Genomic DNA, 15,806 nt, shown 5'->3' with positions numbered 1-15,806 from the left:
CCAGGTTCTAAGTTAAGAACACAGGTGGCGTTTGCACAGGGCTCATCCCAGGTACCTCCCGCAGACTCTGCCTAATGGTCTGGGTGGGCCAGGCAGCCCTGGCTGATTCAGGGCTGCAGGTGACTATGCAGAGGAGGCTGTGGGAGTTGTGGGTAGGAGTAATGGCTCAGGGCTGCCCGAGGGCTGGGAACCAAGGGGAGGTTCCAGGAGTTGCTCCTGTGTTTGGAGGGCTGGGCCTCTGCAACTCCTGTTCCCCATCTTTACCAGCTTTTGGTGAGGGGGCCCTGAAGATAAGAAAGGGAAAAACACATGGGGTCACTCATAGATGTTAAAGAGCGAAATCAAACCACCATCCACTGCAAGGAAGCAAAAGATGTTTATTCACGAATTGCAATCCGGGCCGAGATGGTGACTGGTGTTAGTCTACCAAGCTCGACCCTGAACAAAGCTCAAACCATACAATTTATAGGAATTCAGACTACACTCAGGGAGGGGGAACACATCACCTTATCTGCCTATATCCAATCATTTCAAACTTAGCAAAAGCCTGATCCATTCAGAGCAAAGCATGGGCTATTTCTAAACATCACACCAGACCAATAGGTCATTGCCAAAGTGGGGGTCACCACATTTTTTGTTCTTTATTGGGACCACCGACCATCTGTTTGCAATCTATCAGGTCATCATTTGTCAGGCCATTTTTAACTGTCTGGTAACAGTATTCTGTTGCAGAGGTCATGATGAGTCCTGCTCGCTGCAGGGTCTGTCAAAATAATAGATGGCCTCTTAGGTTCTGTCGTGGGGAAAAGGGCAAGGAATTTTCCACCTCACTGGGCAGGAGGGCAAAAAGCAACTATATTTAAACTATTCTTAAAACTCAAACTCAAAAAGCAACTATACTTATAACTATTCTAGAGTTACTGCCTCTCACATTCTCCACTCGTCTTAGCTGGGAATCAAATCCTTGATTCATCTTCATCTTCTCTTTCTGTTGAAGCCTCAGCATACCCGGTTCTAAGAACCATTATCTTAAGAGTCTTCTGTGTCAGTGGGCTCCGCAACTGTCCTCTTTAAACGAGTGTGATGAATCTAGTGGCACTTTCCGGCAACCTTTGCAGCAGTTGGTGTACTCAGGATCACGATATAAGGTCTTTCCCAAAGACTCGTAGCACAACATTCTACTTTGTCCTGCAATATAGGCTGGAGATCTGTAAGAACTTGATAACAGTTGTGGAATGGATCAGAGACAAGAGAATTACAGATCATGACAGCAGCAGTCTGCAAAAAGCCATTTCAAAGGGAGACAGTTTGTTTACAAATGGGAAATAGTGCACTCTCAGAAGGGCCTGAGCCAGGAGCGATACCCATCCCCTACCAGTTTCAAGGGTTAATTTAGTTAAAATCTCCTTTAGGATCTAATTTACCTCTCTACCTGCCCAGAAATATGGGGCTCATTAGCACAATGAAATTTCCAATTTGTTCCCATTTCTCGGGCCACTAACTGAGGCACAAAAACAGTGAAAATCTGTTTACCAGAACCAATGGTGAGAGGGAACTCTCCACCTGGGCACTGTTTTTAATCTAAAATTTTCTTGCTCACCATCTATGCCTCCTCGGACTTTATTGGGTAAACCTCTACCCAACCTGAAAATGTGTCTATAAATATCAGCAAGTACTTATACCCAAAAGTCTCTGATTTTACTTCTGTAAAATCTATTTAGTCTCTAGTCCTAATCTCTCGCCCATCTTATCTTTCTCCTTACTGTATCCAGGGTCCTTTGGAAGCAGGGAGTCTAGTGGAATCAATGCCAAGGCTGGCCCTGCTTGCTGTGTAGCTGCACAAGCTGCTTCATCTGCCCTCTAGTTTCTTTTCTGATGTCCGGAACAATGGGTCACGGCTGCTTCTTGCAGGGTCCATGTGGCCTCCAGTAGGTTTTTTTTGTGCTGGGTCATCTTCCCGGCGGGAGTCAGGAATCTTCCCTCCCCACGTGCTCCATGCACACGCCATGTAGCAAAGGCATACCTCTTGGTAGTCATGTTTTTGCGGGGAGCCTCAGGATCCGTCTCCAACATCAGGGTGGCAGGGTTCAGGCCGGTGGCAGCACTGAATTTCACTCACGGCTGGTCTAGGAACAGAACTTGGTAGCAGGTTAGGTGGGCATTGGACTTGCCCCAGTGATGGCTTGTCTGCTTTCCTTACCAGCTGTGCCACAGGTGCTATTGTCCTCAGGCATTTTGTCCATCCAGCAGCTACTGGGCCCAATATTTGACAAATAAGCAATGTTGTGCCATGGCCCAAGTTTTTTTTGGGTCAGCACTCCCCGACTTATGCCTTTAAGTTCATCCACAAGCAGTCTAAATGGCTTGTTGGTAAAACAGCCTTTTTTCTAGTGTCTTTTTTTCTTTTCAGTAGCATCACTGGTCTTTCTCTACCCCTAGACCCATCTTTTTGACTTTCTTTCTTTTTTTTTTTTTTTTTTAAGTCTAATGTCAAAACATTTGCCAACTTTTTAAAAAAACCTTCTGAGCAATCTCTCAGCTTTTTTTTAAAAAAAATCAGCTTCATTACTCGGGTGAGACCTTGCCTTTAATAGTACACTCTAATTTCATCTCAGGTAGTTCACTTTCTAACAAAGTCCCATAACCTAGATATACACCAGTTTCTGTGAGAGAGAGCTTATGTGCACACGTATCCATAAACTACTGCAAAATATATACCTGAAAGCAGGACTACACTAGAGTTTGCAGTGAGTACCTCCCTAACACTTCCTCTCCACTATTCCAAGCTTGGGATCCATGATTGCTCAACAAATTGTTTGGCTTCATATGTTAACTCTGTTTTCAATCACCAGGTTCCAGATGCCACCAGGATGCTGGCTAGGCTTCTCTGGATTGAAGACCCCACCAATGTGTCCTGGAGCTCAGCTTCCCCAGAGTCACACCCTACTAGGGAAAGAGAGAGGCAGACTGGGGGTATGGACCGACCAGTCAATGCCCATGTTCAGCAGGGAAGCAATTACAGAAGCCAGACCTTCTACCTTCTGCATCCCTCAACGACCCTGGGTCCATGCTCCCAGAGGGATAGAGAATGGGAAAGCTATCAGGGGAGGGGGTGGGTTATGGGGATTGGGTGTTGGGAATTGTGTGGAGTTGTACCCCTCCTACCTTATGCTTTTGTTCACTAATCCTTTCTTAAATAAAAAATTAAAAAAAAAAATCTTTCTGTCTTCTGTAACTTTCTTTTAACACCTGGGGCAGATTTGAGCAACAGAAGGCCAAATTTAGTGCCATTTTATTTACCTTAGAGAGATTTGTGGGCCATTTTACTGCCCCTTGGAGACTCCCTAAGAGAGTCTGGCAGTATGATTGAAGGGGTATCACTGCTGTACTACAAGTACTACAACTACATTTGTAACCAGTAAGACATACACAAAACCAGATTAAGAGCTTACCAAAATTGACAATCTAATGACCAGAATTGGCCTATACATCCCTATATAATTTTAGAAGGCCTTTTTAACAAACAAATATACCAGTACAGTATATAAAGTCAATACCCAATGTGTTGACATGATAAAATGATTACCATTTCTTTAGCATTATTTAAAACTGCTTAAACAATTTAAGCACAATATTAAAACAGTTTTTGTTAAGATCTTTACTCATCACAAAGCTATCATGAGTAGGCATAGATATAAAACTCTTAATAGATTTTACCCCTTAGAGCTCTAATATGGCAACTTAAAAGGCTAAAATAAACCTCATAAATTAATATTCAAACAATAATTTTGTTAAATCAGGATTTGCCAAAACAAGTCTTCTATCAGACCAAAAACACCATTTGCCAAGAATAAATCTCTGACAGCATCTTAAAACAAACCAGATAATTTTTAAAAGCAGAAAGATAATAAAGAGGAAAACCAGAGCAAAAGCCTTAGGCTAGAAAATCATTAGTATAACCACTGTGTTATTTTTCACTCACCTAAGCCAGTTCTACTTCTTTAGTTGGGAAGGTATTTTAAAACTCTTACATGTCAATAACCTTTCTGCCATTTTTTACACAGGAGATAGAGACACATCTTCAGTGTGTGATACCTAACTTGAGAAGCTCTGTTTGAATTTTAAAGAGCATACATTTAAAAGTTATCTTTTTAACCTCCTGTAGCAATTCCCATAACCAGGATCTCTAAACCAAATTCAGTTTAACTAATTTTTTTTAAACTTTAAACGAGCTTTAATTACTTAGAGAGTTAACACATACTAGTGACTTCTCAAAACATCTCCAGTGTCAGACAAATGCCAAATTTGCTGTGGACCAATATCAGTTAAATACATAGATAATTTAATATCAATTTGGAGAAGAAGAATTGTCACATTAAATACTTAATACTTTAAATCTTTAGCTGCCTTAGCAAATTAATTTTTACCCTTATATTAACACATAAGAACTGTACTGAAAACTCCTTTTTTAAAGAACTCTGATAAGAATATAGCTTTAAAGTCACTTACACTTTTAACCTTAAGATTAATGTTTTTCAGGCCACAAAAACAAACCTAAAACACGCATATAAACATGTAAGACGCATCATAGTCACCTTTTTATCATTTATATATCTGGGCTGATTGTTTAAGGGAAAAGAGCAGCTTTTAACCAGTACAGACACATCTTAGCAACATACCTGGTCAAACACAAATTTAGATCTGCACTCACACAGTTTTTCAAGATGAAACATCTCACATTTATACACTAAGATTTTTTTTTTAAACTAACAGCTCCTAGGACGACCTTAACTAGCCCTAGAAAAAACAAGAGGAATAAACAAATTCTTTCTGCTTCTCTCCACAAGAAGCCCAAGAGGACCAAGGACAGTTTCCAGACATCTCTATTCAGCTCATCTTCACAAAACTCTTGCTGTGCCCATCTTAAGAGTTACCCTGACCAAGTTTCTTCCAAAATGGGTCACACACCCAAGAAGTCAGTCATTTGAAACACTCACTCACAAAACATAGCTTGTCAGGCAGTGCTGAAGATCAGGTTAGGTCCAGACCAAAACAACAAAAGTCCAGGAATTAGGTACTCCAAAGAGAAAAACTAAAATTACCAGGAGCCTGTTCTCCCAGCTGGGGAGTATCAGAAACCAAACCCTAATGGAAGAGGAGAGCAATGAGAATATCTAGTTCAACAATCATTAGGATAACACACAACAGGGAAATTCAGCTGCCATGAGTGGGTAGAAAGCTTTAAATGTTGGGGGGCTCACAAGCCGGCCAGGCATGCCCCTGCAGCTGGGACTCGAACAGCAGGCAGGGAGGGAGCACTCACGGGCCCGTCCGGGGTAACAGCCACACCTAGGCAGGGCGGGGGTGTGGTCCCTGCACTAGAGTTGCTGCCTGGCCCATTCCTGCAAAGTGAAAGTGAGTGAACACAAAACACAGACTGACAGACAAGACACACACAGACAGACCAGCGCGCTTAATCAATCTGATATTAACAAATGTCTAGACAATATCTAACACCCTGGATTCCACATTGAGAGTGGGAGAGAACAGACACAAAGAGTGGCCACAAGAGACAGAACTAATATTCTGGGCTGTCGGACCCTATTCCAGATCCTTAGGGTGCGGACCCTGTTTCAGATCCAGTTATCACCCAACCCTGGGCTGTCGGACCCTGTTCCAGATCCTTAGGGTGCGGACCCTGTTTCAGATTCAGTTATCACCCAACCCAAGCAGCCTGGAAGTCGTCACTTCCCAGTGCTGTGGTCTGGGATTTCAATGCGGCGTCCCGCAATCCACAGACCCCCAAGCCCTGCAGGGACACACAGACGGTACCGTACTCAAAAAGAAAAATCAGGCCTGACTTACCGGCGCCGGGCAAAGCTTCCAAGGCCTCCTGGGGTCCGGACCCGGGATGGGGTGTCCTCGGGAATCTCTTGTCCGAGGAGATCTCGCTGGGGCCTCCAAATGTTAAAGAGCGAAATCAAACCACCATCCACTGCAAGGAAGCAAAAGATGTTTATTCACGAATTGCAATCCGGGCCGAGATGGTGACTGGTGTTAGTCTACCAAGCTCGACCCTGAACAAAGCTCAAACCATACAATTTATAGGAATTCAGACTACACTCAGGGAGGGGGAACACATCACCTTACCAGCCTATATCCAATCATTTCAAACTTAGCAAAAGCCTGATCTATTCAGAGCAAAGCATGGGCTAGTTTTAGACATCACACCAGACCAATAGGTCCCAGCCAAAGTGGGGGTCACCACATTTTTTTGTTCTTTATTGGGACCACCGACCATCTGTTTGCAATCTATCAGGTCATCATTTGTCAGGCCATTTTTAACTGTCTGGTAACAGTATTCTGTTGCAGAGGTCATGATGAGTCCTGCTCGCTGCAGGGTCTGTCAAAATAATTGATGGCCTCTTAGGTTCTGTCGTGGGGAAAAGGGCAAGGAATTTTCCACCTCACTGGGCAGGAGGGCAAAAAGCAACTATATTTAAACTATTCTTAAAACTCAAACTCAAAAAGCAACTATACTTATAACTATTCTAGAGTTACTGCCTCTCACAGTTAGCACCTGTAAATCTCCCTCTCTCTCTCTCTCTTTCTCTTCTGCTATATTCCTGAGACTAACATTTTTTTTCTGTCACAGTACTTCCCCCCACTCTTGCAATTAACATTTCCAGATAATATTATCTTTTAAAAGTATTTTTAAGGGGGCAGGCAGTGGCACACCTGGTTATGTGCATACATTACAGTGCACATGGACTCAAATTCAAGCACCTGGTCCCCATCTGCTGGGGGGAAGCTTCAAAAGAGGTGAAGTAAGGCTGTGTTTCTCTCCCTCTTTATCCCCCCCAGTTTCTCTCAGTCTCTATGTAATAATAAATAAATCAGATCTTTTAAAATTATCTTTATTGGATAGAGACAGCCAGAATTCTAGAGAGAAGGCAGAGATAGAGAGGGATAAAGACAGAGACACCTGCAACACTGCTTCCCCACTTGTGAAACTTCCAGCAGGTGGAGGGGTGCTTGCTGTTATCAATATGTTTCTTGTTCACAGTGAATGTCTTTCAGTACACTGCTTGTTTTTATACATATTGAACACTTTTCCTCTGTGGAGGAAAGATACTTCCTTTTGATGCATAAGCCCATCCGTATGGTTTTAATGTTATACTATGTGGGGTTAATACAGAAGGGATATGGATTCATTGACTTAAATTGTTTCATGATGTATTTCATGTGATTTTACTGGACTAGTGCCGGGAGCCAAAATCTTAGCTAAGTCTCTCACATAACCGGTGAACGGACATTCCGATCATTGTGAACGGACATTCCGATCATTGTGAGCGGACATTCCGATCATTGTGAGCGGACATTCCGATCATTGTAACTGCGATTACCACCTAACTGTTTGGAAAGTTGCTCACCCACCTCCCTCCCCCACTACCTTAGCAGAACTTCCTCCTGGTTTGTGCATAAATTGTGACTGCAAAATAAAATTTTCAGAGCTTGATCAGAAACCCGTCTTGCTCTCATTCTTCGTGTCTCTTGTCCCCTCCATTCTCTCGCCCCCTACCCTAGGTTTCCGTCGATAACCCCGCAGGCCGGGTCAGACTAGGATTGTTAGGACTTCATTCTGTCATGGTTACAGGGTAAGAGATGAAGAGGTAGATGTAGAGGTTTAGTTAGAGGCATGTGGATTCATTCTAGATGCTGTTGGCGTGAGGTGAATGGCTATTACTAGAACAGGGATAGGATCTATGCTATAGTTGTGATTTATATTTTTGTTCTACTACTTAAGTGACAGTGGTCATACTAAAATCAAGACATCTCCCACCAACTAGAAAAAGAATGTAAAAAAAAAAGAAAGAAAGTGGATGTTTGTGCTATGGAAGCAGGTAGGAGCCAAACACCAAGCAATTGAAAAATCACGAGCCTCTTCAATGAGTTACATCCTCAGCTCCCAAGAAATCACCTAAATGGAAGCTACAGTGACAGATGGGAGGAGCTTGATGGGGTTTGGGTAGCCAGTTATGAAGCGTGACCAGGCAAAGCACAGTAAAAATGGTCTGTAGCTTATACTCCTTCAGCTGTGAGCCAGATCTTGGCGTACTACCTGCTACCTTCACATTTCATATGAAACTATACTGATGGGCATTTCATTGCAGCGAGGTTTATCTTTCATATGAATTTATTGTTTGAGATTTTCTGATTTTAGTGTGTATGTGACACATACCTTTGGGGAAGAGAGAGAACAGAGCACACACATGGATCTATGGTGAGAGAGTGTGGGGATAGGACAAAAAGCGAGAGAGAGACAAGTAAACAGAAGAGCACATACAGAAGAGCTGAAGGATTTCCTCATTTTGTAAAGTGTTTATTTACTAAGTAAGGATGGGGAGGAGAGAGCCAGAGCACCATTCCAGCACATTCCATGTGAATAGGATTCCAAGGATTGAACCAAGAAACTTGTGTTTCCATTTCTAATGCCTACATCGTGTGTGCTTGCCTGATTCATATAAATTATTCCTCAGGGCAATCACACTGGCCCTGTGCCTGCATGATTCCAAATGCCGCTTCTGGATTATCTTTGACAGGGGTGTGTGACAGTGAGTGGGAAGGAGGGCAGGAAGAGAGTAACAGACAACATCAACTGCTCCAGAAATCGTGAAGCTTCTCCACACAGAGGCTGCTGTGTGTGACGGGGGATGCGGTTCTGTGTTGTAACCTCACATTGGATGATGTGTGCTTTACACTGTGAGCCATCTTCTGACCCTCGGCTTGAAACCAGAATGTTATGCATGGTATTCTGTGTGCATGTGGAGGAATTGGGGCCTCATATATGTGCTCCTCACTGCTCTTAGCCACACTGAAATATCTACAGATAAATGAGAGCAGTCTGTACAGTATCAATAAGTGGACTAGATACAACATGTTGATGTCTTAAAAATATATATATATTTCACAGCTGTGGATTGTGGTGGTGACAGGGATTGACTTGGCCCTTCTGAGCCTCAGGCATGAGAAGCCACACATGGAGTGATTGTTATTCATCCTAACACTTTTTTTTCTAACTTTCTGTGAATATTTGGTTTTTCTTTTTTTTTTTTTAATTTATTTTTTATTTAAGAAAGGATAAATTAACAAAACCATAGGGTAGGAGGGGTACAACTCCACACAATTCCCACCACCCAATCTCCATATCCCGCCCCCTCCCCTGATAGCTTTCCCATTCTCTATCCCTCTGGGAGCATGGACCCAGGGTCATTGTGGGATGCAGAAGGTGGAAGGTCTGGCTTCTGTAATTGCTTTCCCGCTGAACATGGACATTGACTGGTCGGTCCATACTCCCAGTCTGCCTCTCTCTTTCCCTAGTAGGGTGGGTCTCTGGGGAAGTGGAGCTCCAGGACACATTGGTGGGGTCTTCAGTCCAGGGAAGCCTGGCCGGCATCCTGATGGCATCTGGAACCTGGTGGCTGAAAAGAGAGTTAACATACAAAGCCAAACAAATTGTTGAGCAATCATGGACCCAAAAGTTGAAATAGTGGAGAGGAAGTGTTAGGTAGGGGGATACTCACTGCAAACTCTGGTGTACTTCTGCTTTCAGGTATATATTTTGCACTAGTTTATGGATACATGTGAACATATGCTCTCTCTCACAGAACCTGGTCTATATGTAGGTTTTGGGACTTTGTTAGAAAGTGAACCACCTGGGATGGAATTAGAGAATACTATGAAAGGAAAGGTCACACGCGAGTAATGAAGCTGAAGTCTCTGGACACAGTCTGAGCTGAAGCATGTTGAGGTGGCAATCGTTGCGTTGATTAGGTTGCAATCGGCTGATGCAATATTATTTGATATGGATTGGGAGAGGCATACGGGAAAGTGGGCCCTATCCTAAGGTTCCAGGACTGGGGGAAACATGGGCTCTATAGTGGAGATGTGAGGTTCCTACTGTCTTAGGATTCAAAAAGATAATCAATAGTTAATGTTATCATCACATTATTTGGTAATTGGGTTAACTTTGCAAAGTCCTTTTGTTAGGGTTTGCTGTACAGTACCCAGTATCTTGTATATAGCTGTGCTATTGGTTGCTTCTGATCTACTTGGTCTAGGCTTTTGAGAGAGTCCGCATATCAAATACACAGACTATATATTAAAAAGACTCAGTCTGTTTTAAAAACTTCGAGACATACAATTAATTTTCCTCCTCTCATATTAATTAACTAGTGATTTATATGACTACACTTTACTAGGAGTGTACATAAACACCATTCCCACCACCAAAAGACTGTGACCCATCCCACCCACCCACCCCCACCCCCCACCAGCCCAGGAAGCTGCATGTCTACCCCTCACCACAGGTTTTTTACTTTGGTGCCCTACTTTCAATTTAGTCAGATCCTGCTTTTAGTTTCCCTTTCAGATTTTCTTTCTCAACTTCTGTTGATGAGTGGGATCATCCCATACTCATATTTATCTTTCTGACTTAGCTCACTTAACATAATTCCTTCTAGCTTTGTCCAAGATGGGTCAGAGAAGGTGGGTTCATTGTTGTTGATAGCTGTATAGTATTCCATTGTGTATATATACCACAGCTTTCTCAGCTACTCATTTTGTTATTGGGCACCTGGGTTGCTTCCAGGTTTTAGCTATTATGAATTGTGCTGCTATGAACATAGGAGTACACACCACTTTTTGGTTGGGTATTATGGAGTCCTTGGGGTATAACCCCAGGAGAGAAATTACTGGATCATATGGAAGGTCCATGTCTAGCCTTGTGAGAGTTTTCCAGACTGCTCTACACAGAGGCTGTACCAATTTATATTCCCACCAGCAATGTAAAAGGGTTCCTCTGTCCCCACAGCCTCTCCAGCATTTGTTGCTGCTGTCCATTTTGATGTATGCCATTCTCACAGGGGTGAGGTGGTATCTCAATGTTGCCTTAATTTGTATTTCTCTGACAATCAGTGACCTAGAGCAGTTTTTCATATGTTTGTTAGCCTTTTGGATGTCCTCTGAGGTGAATGTTTTGTTCATATCCTCTGCCCATTTTTGGATGGGGTCATTTGCTTTTTTTGTTGCTAAGTTTGCTGAGCTCTTTATATATTTTGGTGATTAGTTTCTTGTCTGATGTATGGCATGTGAAGATCTCCCATTCTGTGAGGGGGTCTCTTTGTTTGTTTAATAGTTTCTTTGGATGTGCAGAAGCTTTTCAATTTGATGTAGTCCCATTGGTTTGCTTCTGCTTTAGTCTTTCTTGCAATTGGGTTTATGTCATCAAAGATGTCCTTGAGGTGTAGGTGGGAAAGTGTTTTACCAATGTTTTCCTCCAAGTATTTGATTGTTTCTGGTCTAACATCCAGGTCTTTGATCCATTTGGAGTTGATTTTTGTTTCTGGCGAGATAAAGTGGTTCAATTTCATTCTTCTGCATGTTACAACCCAGTTTTCCCAGCACCATTTATTGAAGAGAGCCTCCTTCTTCCATTTAATCCTTTGGGCCCCCTTATCAAAGATTAGATGTCCATAGGCATGGGGATTTATTTCTGGGCTTTCAATTCTGTTCCACTGGTCTGTGTGCCTATTTTTGTTCCAGTACCATGCTGTTTTGATGATGGTGGCTTTATAATATAGTTTGAGATCTGGGAGTGTATGCCTCCATTTCTGTTTCCTTTCTTCAAGATGGTTTTGGCAATTCTAGGTGTTTTCAGGTTCCAGATAAATGATTGTAGTGTTTGTTCTATTCTCTTAAAGAAGCTTGGTGGAACTTTGATGGGTATTGCATTACATTTGTATATGGCTCTGGGGAGAATATTCATTTTGGTGATATTTATTCCTTGAGTAGTGACTCATAGTTTTCAGTATACAAGTCTTTTACTTCTTTGGTCAACTTTATTCCTAGGTATTTTATTGATTTTGCTGAAACAGCAAATGGGAGTGATTTCTGGATGTCTTCTTCAGATTTAGTGTTTGCATAAAGAAATGCCACTGATTTTTGTACATTGATTTTGTAGCCTGACACCTAGGCAACACATTTCTACTGGTCAGGTGGGTTGGTCTCCTCAGTAGAGAACGCAAGCATCCTTCAGGTCCCCGTCCCTCTGTCAGGAAGGCTCATGTGACTGCACCAGGCTCTGTAACAGCTCAGATTGGCTGGCCTTGAGTTAGCAACACTCAGTGACCTACAAGTCACCCAGCAGAAAACTCCCTCAGTGAGGTCAGAAGCATCCAGTCAGTGACAGAATGGCATGAAGCTGGAGAGCTCTCACCTAGAGAGTGATTATCTCTCTTGTGGCACCCAGCATGTCTCTGCACTTCCTAGCCCTGCACGTTTAGGTTCAAAGTCTAGAGGACCAAGATCTACTGATGATTCTCTAGGTGTGCTGACAGGCCATGGGGGCCCTTTGGGTCATGAACAGAAGAGATGGCTGTTCATGGAGAGTAAAAGGCTCTGAACTCGGGCAGAGCAGCTCTCAGTGCAACCTGCTCAATGTCAACAGTGAACAACTGTAGCAAGTTTCCTCAGAGCCTTGAGGATATCGCCAGGGATGCAGAACTTGGGAAGCTAAGTGTGTGTCACCCACCAACGCAAGCAACATAAACCCGTCTGAGTGCTGATTCCAGTGGGGGCTCTTGATTTGAGGGTAGAAAGTACTACATTTTATGGTAGTCTTCAAAGACCAACTACAGTCATTGAAGATTTGGGGGGTCCTGGGTACCTGTAATGGGCAGACAAGGCAAGGTCCCCTCGTGACCCCTGCAGTCTGTGAGCTAAGAGCAGGGTCACAGCCTCCAGCTAGTGACCACTGAATAAGTGGCAGGTCCAAACCCCAAGACTTGGCATCCAAAGGGACCAGGCATCCTGGCATCCTGCCCTTGACACTCCCAAAGGCCACTCAAGAGGCAGGAAACTAAGCTAAGAGTCCTGCTGGGTCTGTAGGGGGCACCTTATATTTGGGGGGTGGCAGGTGAACATCAGGCCACTCCAGGCCACCCGTTCTGCATGGCCACTTACACATGCCAATCCTTGGATGAGCACACAGCTTGTATTGGAAAGGAGGGCCAACCCTACTTCTGTGAATAACAAGGAGCTCAGGTGGTTAACACTGGCAAAGTGGATAGGGCCCAGACACACCTAACGCCCACGTCCACTTGGGTGCCCTGGACTGACACACGTATTACTCTCCAACTAGAACAACTACAACCTAAGACATTTTTGGAGAAAGTGCCACCAAACTACCCCTTCCTGGCTTCCAAACACTACCGTTGGCACTAGCATGCGAGCATTCCGCTCATCTTTTCTGTGCTGTTTAGAAGGATTTGTTGAGCCTACAAGGCAGCTCTCCTTGTGTAGATTCTTTACCCTCCCCAGGTGGGGGCCCAGGCTGTCCTCACACACAGTAAGGTGTATTTTTATTCCCACAGGAGATATGGCTGGGACTCGCTGCCTACATGAATCCACCACACCATGTGGCTTTTAGAGACATATTGAGGGGACAGCCACTGATGCACTGCTTCTCTGCTGATGCAGTGTCCCCCCCCTGCAGGTGAGGCCCAGAGTCTTGAACCCAGGTCCTCACACACGGCAATGTGTCTGCTCTCCTGGGTGAGCACCATCTAGTCAGATGAGATCTTTGTTTTCTTGTGTGTAGAGGAAAAACAAGCTTTGGTGCAGTGGAACATGGGGGCCCTCAAGCGGGAGTACCCCAAGTTTCCTCCCCAGATCACATGCCAGACAATGCCCTGGGGCCCCAGGTGAAGCAGCCTGCCCTGTGACATGCCCTGAGACCCCAGGTGAAGCAGCCTGCCCTGTGACATGCCCTGGGACCCTGAGTGAAAGCAGTCTGCCCTGTGACATGCCCTGGGACCCTGAGTGAAAGCAGTCTGCCCTGTGACATGCCCTGGGACCCTGAGTAAAAGCAGTCTGCCCTGTGACGTGCCCTGGGACCCTGAGTGAAAGCAGCCTGCCCTGTGAAAGCAGCCTGCCCTGTAACATGCCCTGGGACCCTGAGTGAAAGCAGCCTGCCCTGTGACATGCCCTGGGACCCTGAGTGAAAGCAGCCTGCCCTGTGACATGCCCTGGGACCCTGAGTGAAAGCAGTCTGCCCTGTGACATGTCCTGGGACCCTGAGTGAAAGCAGTCTGCCCTGTGACATGTCCTGGGACCCCAAGTGAAAGCAGTCTGCTCTGTTCCTGATGCATTACCCTGCCAAGTCCACATCAATTCTCGCCTCAAGGCCCCATCCAATGCAGGTCAAGTCCATACTCTGCTACTAAGTCACCTCCCCTGCTTCTGTATTTCTTGCCATCAGCTTTTAGCTGGGGCTCTGCACCTACCTGCACAATCCCACTGCTCTGGGCAGGCTCCTTAAAGGGGGCACAGGGTTGACTCGCTGCTCCTGAAGCTTCCCCTCTGCATTGGTTTTCCACATGGCAACCACAGTCTCGAATCCTGACCCCTGCATAATGAAGTGGGTGCTCTACTGGGTGAGTTAACTCCTGGCCTTTTGATTTTTCATGGGTGTAAAAGCACCACCCGCCTTACCATCCATGGCACTGTTTGTTGTTGCATGGTGCCAGGGATCAGCCCCAGAAACCTGCAGTCGTGGAAACAGCCTGTGCCGAACAAGCCAGAGAAAGGGAGTAGTGCAGCCCCAACTGGGCCAAATGCGGGACGGCACCATGTGGAGGGCCAGAAGTACCGCTTCATCAGCCCAGCACATGCAGTGGGTCTGTACCCGAGTTTGAACAAACGGCTTGGTGGGCTCAGGCTTTGCCGAGGGATGTGGTAGTCAGGATCCAAAACGGCGAGAGTTTGACATTACAGTGTGGGCAAGCAGTGTCAAGGGCAAGGGAGTGTGGATGAAAGCACCACTAACGGGGAGTCCCCTCCCTCAGCCTGTAGGACTCAGGAGTGAAGGCCACCACAAACCTTGGGCATTCCTCTCCTCCCCTTTCATTCTTGTCTGCTGGCTTTCCCAATTCAGTATATCCACCCCCAAAAGGGTGTCTTGCAAAGGACCAGAAGGAGAAGCTAAGGCATCTTCAGTTCCAGTCTGAGTCAGTTTGTTGGCTCCAGCAGGCAAACCCTCAGCTACCCTCAGAAGTGTTGAGTGGCCCATGAGACGGGACTCAAGGATATGTCAAGGTTTAAGCAGAGTAGACAGGACACATGCTTGAACACTCCTAAAGCAATGAGGCTCTAAAAGCGAGCCTCTCACAAGACCCTACAGGCAAACGGTCCCTTCCCGGGAGGTTTAGTGTGAGCACAAGGCCCACAGACCTGGAAAGTGAAGGTCATTCCTCCCTAGAGCTTTCTCCAGTAGGAACCTTGTGTCCAGTACCTCCAACAGATCAGTAACGGGGCTCAAGTCTGGCTGCTGGAGCAAGTCTCCTCTCCAGTCTTCCTGTCAGGAGATGACAGCATTCTGCAGAACTGGCCCGAGCCCAATTTCTCTGCCGAAGGGGAAATGGTCCTTTAGACTTCACAGGGAGGCCAGGAAGTCTTAAGGGTCTTCCTGGGTCTGGAGAGGAGCAATGGAAGTCCCTGACATTTGAGTCCTCGATGAGCCTCCATACCCCAGTATTAATCGAAGGCTCTGCTGGACAGGCTCAAGTAACAGCACTGGCTTGTACCCAGAGCTGGCCAAGTTCTCATCAGTCTTGTTCAGTTACTCTCCAGCTCAAGCTGTTAACTTCCATGTTAGAATTCCACACCCAGCAGGCAGGTGGCACCTGGATTGCTGATTGGCAGGAGGATGCCAGGTGGCCACAGGGATGACCATTAACCAGCAGGCA

This window comes from Erinaceus europaeus, chromosome 6 (genome assembly GCF_950295315.1).
Source record: "Erinaceus europaeus chromosome 6, mEriEur2.1, whole genome shotgun sequence".
NCBI lineage: Eukaryota > Metazoa > Chordata > Mammalia > Eulipotyphla > Erinaceidae > Erinaceus > Erinaceus europaeus.
This window is presented reverse-complemented; position numbering follows the sequence as displayed.